Source organism: Pezoporus wallicus, unplaced genomic scaffold (genome assembly GCF_028554395.1).
Source record: "Pezoporus wallicus isolate ANWC-B61680 ecotype Strahan unplaced genomic scaffold, APGP_CSIRO_Pwel_v1 contig_13615, whole genome shotgun sequence".
Classification (NCBI taxonomy): Eukaryota; Metazoa; Chordata; class Aves; order Psittaciformes; family Psittacidae; genus Pezoporus; species Pezoporus wallicus.
This window is the reverse complement of record NW_026641785.1, coordinates 1,064-8,185: the sequence shown is the minus strand read 5'-3', so window position 1 is coordinate 8,185 and position 7,122 is coordinate 1,064. Positions and strand designations below refer to the sequence as shown.

Here is a 7,122-nt window from a genome sequence, read left to right as displayed (position 1 = left end):
CTGTCCTCACCCCTGGTCACTGCATGAACAGGTATCCCAGGTGCAACTTGGAGCAATGGGGTGGGGGGAGCAGAAGGGATCTTCCTGCTCAGACCAGAGGGAAGCCATGGGCCTGGGGAGGCTGGGGACCCCTGTACCCCACACAAAGCCCCACCAAGGTCCAATCCGGACAAGCTCTTTGCTCTCTTTCCCAGGCAGTCTTAGAAGAAAGTGGAGATGATAGCCTGAATGTAAGTACTGGGGTGGACTCAGAGGGCAACCAGTCTGGGGAACTGGATGGCAGTTTGCGCCTCCCATCCCTTGCTGGTCCCTTGCTGGTACTGGGACATGCCAGTGACCAGTGAGCTTTTGTGGTCTCTCTACAGGGGGAACTCAAAATAGAGGAAGGGAAGAAGCCTGAGGTAGGTACCATGAGTTCTGCTGTCCCCAGATGCTCCCCTCACGGCCACAACACTCCAGGACATCCCAGTGTGCCCCTGCGCAGCCCAGTGCATCCCACTACAACCCTCGAGAGCAGCCCCACACCCCAGTGTTTTTCCAGGGAGGCCCCCTTCCCCTGGGTCCCCCTTGCACTCCCATCCATCCCATTACAACCCAGAGCACCCCAGGATGCCCCAATACACGGCCATGCACCCAGGTGGGCCCCTTCTCCAGGATCCCCGCTGCTTTCTCTGTGCCACCGTACAAATTCACATACCCAATTTCTCCCTGAAAGCACCTTCTCCAAGGACCCCATTGCTCACTGCTTTCCCTGCCTGCCAGTACACCCCAGTGCACCCAAGGGTGTCCCTAACCCTCCCTTTCTCCCCAGGTTCCTTTCGAGGTGCTTCTCCGCCAAAAACGCCTGGCTGCAGGTCTTCGTGTCTAGGTGAGCAGCATCAGGGCATTTCCAGCCCCACAAGGGATTCTGAGACCCAGGAAATCCCTGAGCCCTCAGGGGTGGCCAGAGCTTGGGTATGGAAGACGGAAACAGAGGGGACTGTCCATGATCCATGTGCCAGGGCAAGCTGGACAGAGCTGCCTTTCCTTGCACTCAGCGGGGCTCAGCAGACCCAGAGGATCACCGTGCCGGACAGGCAAGGGCTCTGGTGCCATGCAGACCCCCAGGATCACCGTGAGGGCTGGGCAGGGCTCCGGGAGGTTTCAAGGCATCCTGTTGTAAGGGATTCTGGGTGCCCTATGGATCTCACAAGAGCCAAGCCCTATCCTAGGCTTACTGGGGTCTCCAATTCCCTTCTCCTTCCCCAGGTCTCTGCAGAGAGAGACACTGGGGACAAGGCCCCTCTCATGTGCCAGCAGACACCATGGGCGACTGTTTCATTTTGGGATCTGTTTTTCAGGACCGGAAGTGGTGGTGACATCCTTATCGTGTCCCCCTCCAGCGGCATGAGGAGGTGGTCGTCCCTGGAGGACCCCCCCTGAGCCCTGGGGAGCCCTGGACCATTTCCCTCTCATGATCAATAAACCCGTTCAGCAAAGCTGCGCTCTGTGTGCCTGTGTCTGTGCCCCCTCTCCTCTGCCAGCGGCCGCATGCCTGGATCCTCTCTGGCTGCATCACCACAGTGAGCAGAGTGGCTGAGGGAGTGTGGGCTCCTGTGGTGTCTGTGTAAAGGAGATTCCCTTCCCACACACCGTGTGCCCCAGGTAAGGGCAGATGAGGGCAAACTGGAGCGTCCCTCTGTCCTGGTTTAAATCCAGCTGGTAACTCAGCACCAGGCAGCCGCTCGCCCATCCCCTGGTGGGACGGTGACGGGAATCGGAAGAATAGAAAACCTGTACGTGGAGGTAAGAACAGTTTAATAATTGAAAGCAAGTAAAATACAGTGATAATATAAATAATACCAACAATAACAGAAATTATAATAATACTAGGAAGCAACAGAAAAAAAGAAATGAAAATCCAGAAAACACAAGTGTTGCCCAATACGACTGCTCAGCTTTGTAGGGTTTCCTAGTGTCATGAAATGTGGTGAGAGCATCTAGTACCTCCCTGCGGTACCTGAATAGAAACTTCCAAGCAGCAGCTTGTAGTTTTTACTGGAATCACTCCAATTCATCCTCAGGATACTCTCCCCGCTACCAGAATCTTCTCCGTACAGCTCCTACAATTTTCCACCAGCGCTCTTGTGTCTGCCAATCCTCCTTGCTATGTTGCTAACACTCTTCATACCCAAACCCCTCTACAGTTCATCCATCAACCTTCCCAAGCCTGTTTTTCCTGGTTGCCATTCATTTGGTTAGAGCTCTTGAAAACTAATCCGTTATTTGTTATGTGCTGACAGGCTCATGGGCTTTCAGATCATCTAAGGGCACAGTTTTCTAGTTTCCGTGTAGGCAGCAGTTGGTTGCGTATGTCTCTTTTTTATTCATAAAACAGCTTTAATTCTTGAGGGATGGGGAAACAGAAAATCTGACAAGGGCTCAAGCAGACAGAGAGATGGCAATTTCGTGTTAGCTTTGCTTCCTGTAAGAAACTGATATAGCAAATCTTGGACAGCACAGAGATGTGATCATAAAACTGACTCTCCATGGGATAACGCTGTAGGAGAGAAAGGGGAAAAGATCCAATCGTCTGTTGGTATAACAAGCATCTGCAGAGCTAGGACTCCACCAGTGCTGTTTGAAATATTTATCCAAACTGACACTGTGTGCAGGCTATTTGCCTTTGTTTTATGACTGGAAGGTTAAAATATTGTAGTGAAGATAAAAGGGAAAAGGAAGATGTTAGAACCAGGGTCATGTAAGATAGATAATGTGTATTATGATATGATAGAAATGTGTACTTTTAGCTTAACTTAGGTAGAAGATAAAGAACAATGTTTGTGTTGTAAGTCTGTGGTGAGATAACAGGATTTAGTGGCCCCACTAAACATGAGGGAATTATTTCACACCACCCTTCTACTTATCAGTTAGAGACAGTGCCTCCCAAACATCTGCTGGTTTTGGATACTCCTTGTCTGCCCATCCTGTTTTGCTTGCAATAAATTTTGCACGAAGGTCACACTGTTCTGAATCTTTGCCAGCTATACGAAGAATTACAGATACGGCTGGTTTCAGCTAGTTTTGTGATTACTGGGGCATCCAACTGTGCCAAAGGTGAAAAGTACAATGAGCTTCCTAACGGTTCCACCGACACAGCAAGGCGCTCTCGCTTTGGCACATAAAACTGCACGTGCATTCTGCTTTCCTGGTGAGCACTTCCAGCTGTCCTGGGGCACGACCCACAGAGTGCAGACTTCCAGCCTCCGCTCAAACAGCCGAGATGCCAGGACAGGAAGCTATTGCTAGCCATCGCGCGCACACAACGTGAGCTCCACAGCAGTGCCACCAACACGGTAATCCGCCCGTGTTTTGGCACTTGAAACTGCATGTGCGTTCTACTTTGGTGAGCACTTTTGGCTGTCCTGGACCATGGCTTACACTTTCTCCGACAAAAAAGAAGAAACCTTCTCAAAAAAGAAAAAGATACGGCGTACAAACAGCCCCCATCCCCAGCCCACGGCTGTGTGCGCCAAGCTCCTGCCTGCGTGCAGCCGCCAGCACTGAGCGCGGGACTCGTCCCCCGGCAAGAGCAACCCCCCTTTCCTCGCGGGTGGCGGGAGACTCGCTTGCTGGGCTCGGGGAGCGAGCGCGCAGGCGCAGAGCATGAGGCCGCGGACCCCCGCCCCACCGCCCAGCTGCTCCGGGGCGGTGCTGCTCTCCGGGGACTGGGGCTGCCCCCAGCGGCCGGCGGGTCCGGAGCGGCAGCAGGGAGGGGGGTGTATACACAGGGCTCTGTGTGTGTGTGTATGTGTGTGTGTGTGTGTGTGTGTGCGCGTGTGCGTGTGCGTGTGTCCGTGTGTGTGTGCGTGTGTGTGTGTGTGTGTGTGTGTGTGCGCGTGTGCGTGCGCGTGTGTCCGTGTGTGCGTGTGTGCGCATGCCGCGGGGGGTGCTTGCGGGGGGTGGGTGTGGCGGCGTCTGCAGAATGCCAGATGCAAACGCTACTATATTTCAGTGTCAACCAAAACTAGGCTGACTAAATGAAACTTGATACCAGAGAGCTCTCGGCTGTCCTGCCGCGTGGCTCACAGAGCGTGAATGTCCAGCCCCTGCTCCCACAGCTGAAGAGCTACGACAGAAAGACGGTGCTGGGCATCACCTACACACGGGGAGGTCCGCAAGGGCGCCACCAACATGGCAATCTGCCCTGGCTTTGTGCATGTGTGTGTGCCGCGGGGGGCGGTGTGTGGGGGTGGGGTGCGCACGCCGCAGAATCCCAGGTGCATCAGCGCCTGTATTTCAGTGCGTCCCGGGTTCAGCAGCAGCAGCAGTCATTTTTCTGCACTGACGGTGCAGTGCTGTGTTTTCGAATTTAGTCTGGGAGCAGTGCTGATGATAACACAGTGATGCTTTTAGTTCTTGCTAAGTAATGTTTACTCCGATCAAGGACTTTCTCAGTCTCATGCTCTGCCAGTGAGGAGGGGCACGGGAAGCTAGGAGGAAGCAGAGACAGGAGACATGACCCAAACTACGGTATCGTGGTATTCTGTTGTGGTATTGTGGTGTTCCATCCCACAGCACGTCATGCCCACTACATAAACTCGGGGAACTATACAGAAGGCCTAGAAGGAGGAACGGGTGTGTGGAGAACAATGGTCAAGGATGATCCTCCCAAGAAAGTTGCTGCTCCAGTCCTTGGTGAGCAGCTTCCCAGATGGAGTGGAAGAGCTGATTTTACTCCAACTCCTGTGATAAGGAATACTAATCCCTTTCTAGTCTGCTGAACCCAGGACAACAAGACATAAGTGGACAATCTTATGATCATTAGAGGGGCCCTGCCTCCAGCCATGTAGAGGAGCGGGAAAATCGGGTTTGCTGGACTGTGTGGATCAGATGGCCTGGCACATCAGTCCCACAGAAGTATAAGGCTTTGGTAAATACCAGTGCACAGTGCACCCTGACGCCACCAAACTGTTGAGGGGAGGAACCCATTTGTATCTCTGGAGTGACAGGAGGATCCCAAGAGTTGACTGTACTGGAGGCTGAAATCAGCCTAATTGTGAAGGAGTGGCAAAAGCACCCTATTGTGACGGGTTCAGAGGCTCCATGCGTCCTTGGCATAGACTGTCTGAGGAGATGGTACTTCAAAGACCCAGAAGGGTACCGGTGGGCTTTTGGTATAGCTGCCTTGGAGGAAATTAAGCTAGGCTGGGTGTCAGTGGGTGGGTGATGAGCAATTGTATTGTGCATCACTTGTGTTTATTGTTGGGTTTTTTCCTTATCCCCTTTTAGTTCTGTATTATCTCCCCTTGTTATTTCCCTTATCATTATTATTATTAGTGGTAGTAGTAGCAGTGTTATATTATACTTTAGTTATTGGAATGTTCTTACCTCAACTGATGGGATTTACATTTTTTCAGTTCTCCCCATCGCTCCAGGAGTGGGGAAAAGGGAAGAACTGGGGGGGGGGGGGGGGGGGAATGAGCTAGCAGCTGCATGGGTCTGAGTTACCAACTGGGCTTAAACCACAACACACAGAGAAGAAGTTGCTGCAGAATCATTTATTTCCCTTAAGTACAGTGAGAGCCCCCCACTGACACAAAGTCTGCAGGTCACACAAGATGGGCAGATACTGAAGTAGCAGGGGATGAAAATTGACATGTCTTAGAGGACAACATCACAAGTGGAAAAAGGAAAACAAATGTAAAGGAGGAAAGACAGACATGGCCTGTCATGACCTACACTTGGAGCCCTTTGCAGAGGAAAGCAGGCAGTGTATGGCTGCTGAAACACATCCAGTCATCAGCATCCGCAGAACATCCTTGAGCTCCTAGTTCCTCAGGCTGAAGAGGAGGGGGTTCACTGTTGGAGGCACCACCGAGTACAGCACGACACCACCAGATCTAGGGATGGGGAGGAGCTGGAGGGGTGCTTCAGGTAGGCAAATGTGCCAGTGCTGACAAAGAGGGAGACCACGGCCAGCTGAGGGAGGCACGTGGAAAAGGCTTTGTGGCATCCCTGCTCAGAGGGGATCCTCAGCACGGCCCTGAAGGTCTGCACATAGTACCCCACAGCGAAAACAAAACACCCACATGTTATAGAGGTACCAACCACAAGAAGCCCAGCTTTTCTGAGATATGATTCTGAGCAGGAGAGCTTGAGGATCTGGGAAAATTCACAGAAGCACTGCTCCACAGCATTGCCTTGGCAGAAAGGTAAAGAAAATGTATTAGCTGTTTGCAGCCCCGCACAGAGAAACCCACTGCCTCATGCAGCTGCTGCTATGTGGACACAAGCTCTGCTGCCCTGAAGGGTCCTGTAGTGCAGGGATTTGCAAATGGCCACGTAGTGGCCATAGGACATGACATTGAGAAGAGAAAATTCTGCTGAAATAAAAAAGACAAACAGAAGAACCTGTGCAGCACATCCCAGGTAGAAGATGGCCCCGGTGTTCTGGAGGGAATTGGCCATGGATTTAGGGACAATGGTAGAGGTGGAGCCCAGGTCCAGGAGGGAGGGGCTGAGGAGGAAGAAGTACATGGGGGTGTGGAGGTGCTGGTCGCAGGCTGTGCTGCTGCTGCTGAGGCCGTTGCGCAGGAGCGCAGCCAGGAGTATGCCCCGGAAGAGCCAGAAGTTCCGGAGCTGCAGCTCCCGCTTGTCTGAGAATGGCAGGAGGAGGAGCTGGGTGATGGAGCTGCTGTTGGACATTTACTGCCTCTGGGCATGGGGCGCTGTCATCGGAGAAAAAGGCAGTGACAGGTTAGGACAGGAGGGATGTCCGATACAGAAGTTCAATTTACACACGACTCTGCTCCCACTGCGCAACCTACTCACCAAGAGTAAAAAAACATCAATGCTCAGGATCCTTCCCTAGCAGGTAAATGCTGCCTCAGTGTCTTTCAGAAGGATGCTCTGAAGAAGTGCTCAGAGGGACTGGAAATTGGAGCAGCATCACCCACAAAGCACTTTAACACAGGGTTAAAGTACTTTTAGACTAACTTAGGTCGAAGATAAAGAACAATGTTTGCCTGGCAGAACGAGTTGCTGAATGTGCATTTGCCTTTTGCTGTGTGTTGCTGTGTGCATGCCTGGGCACCTTTAGCTAAAGTCCCCCTGTCACAGCGGCATGCTTGATGGAAAACT

General features: G+C 52.3%; 1 pseudogene; it reads right to left on the bottom strand.

The window, feature by feature from the left end:
• Positions 1-5,588: 5,588 nt before the first annotated feature.
• LOC130607851 (olfactory receptor 14A16-like) lies at positions 5,589-6,687 on the bottom strand (annotated as a pseudogene).
• Positions 6,688-7,122: the final 435 nt, after the last annotated feature.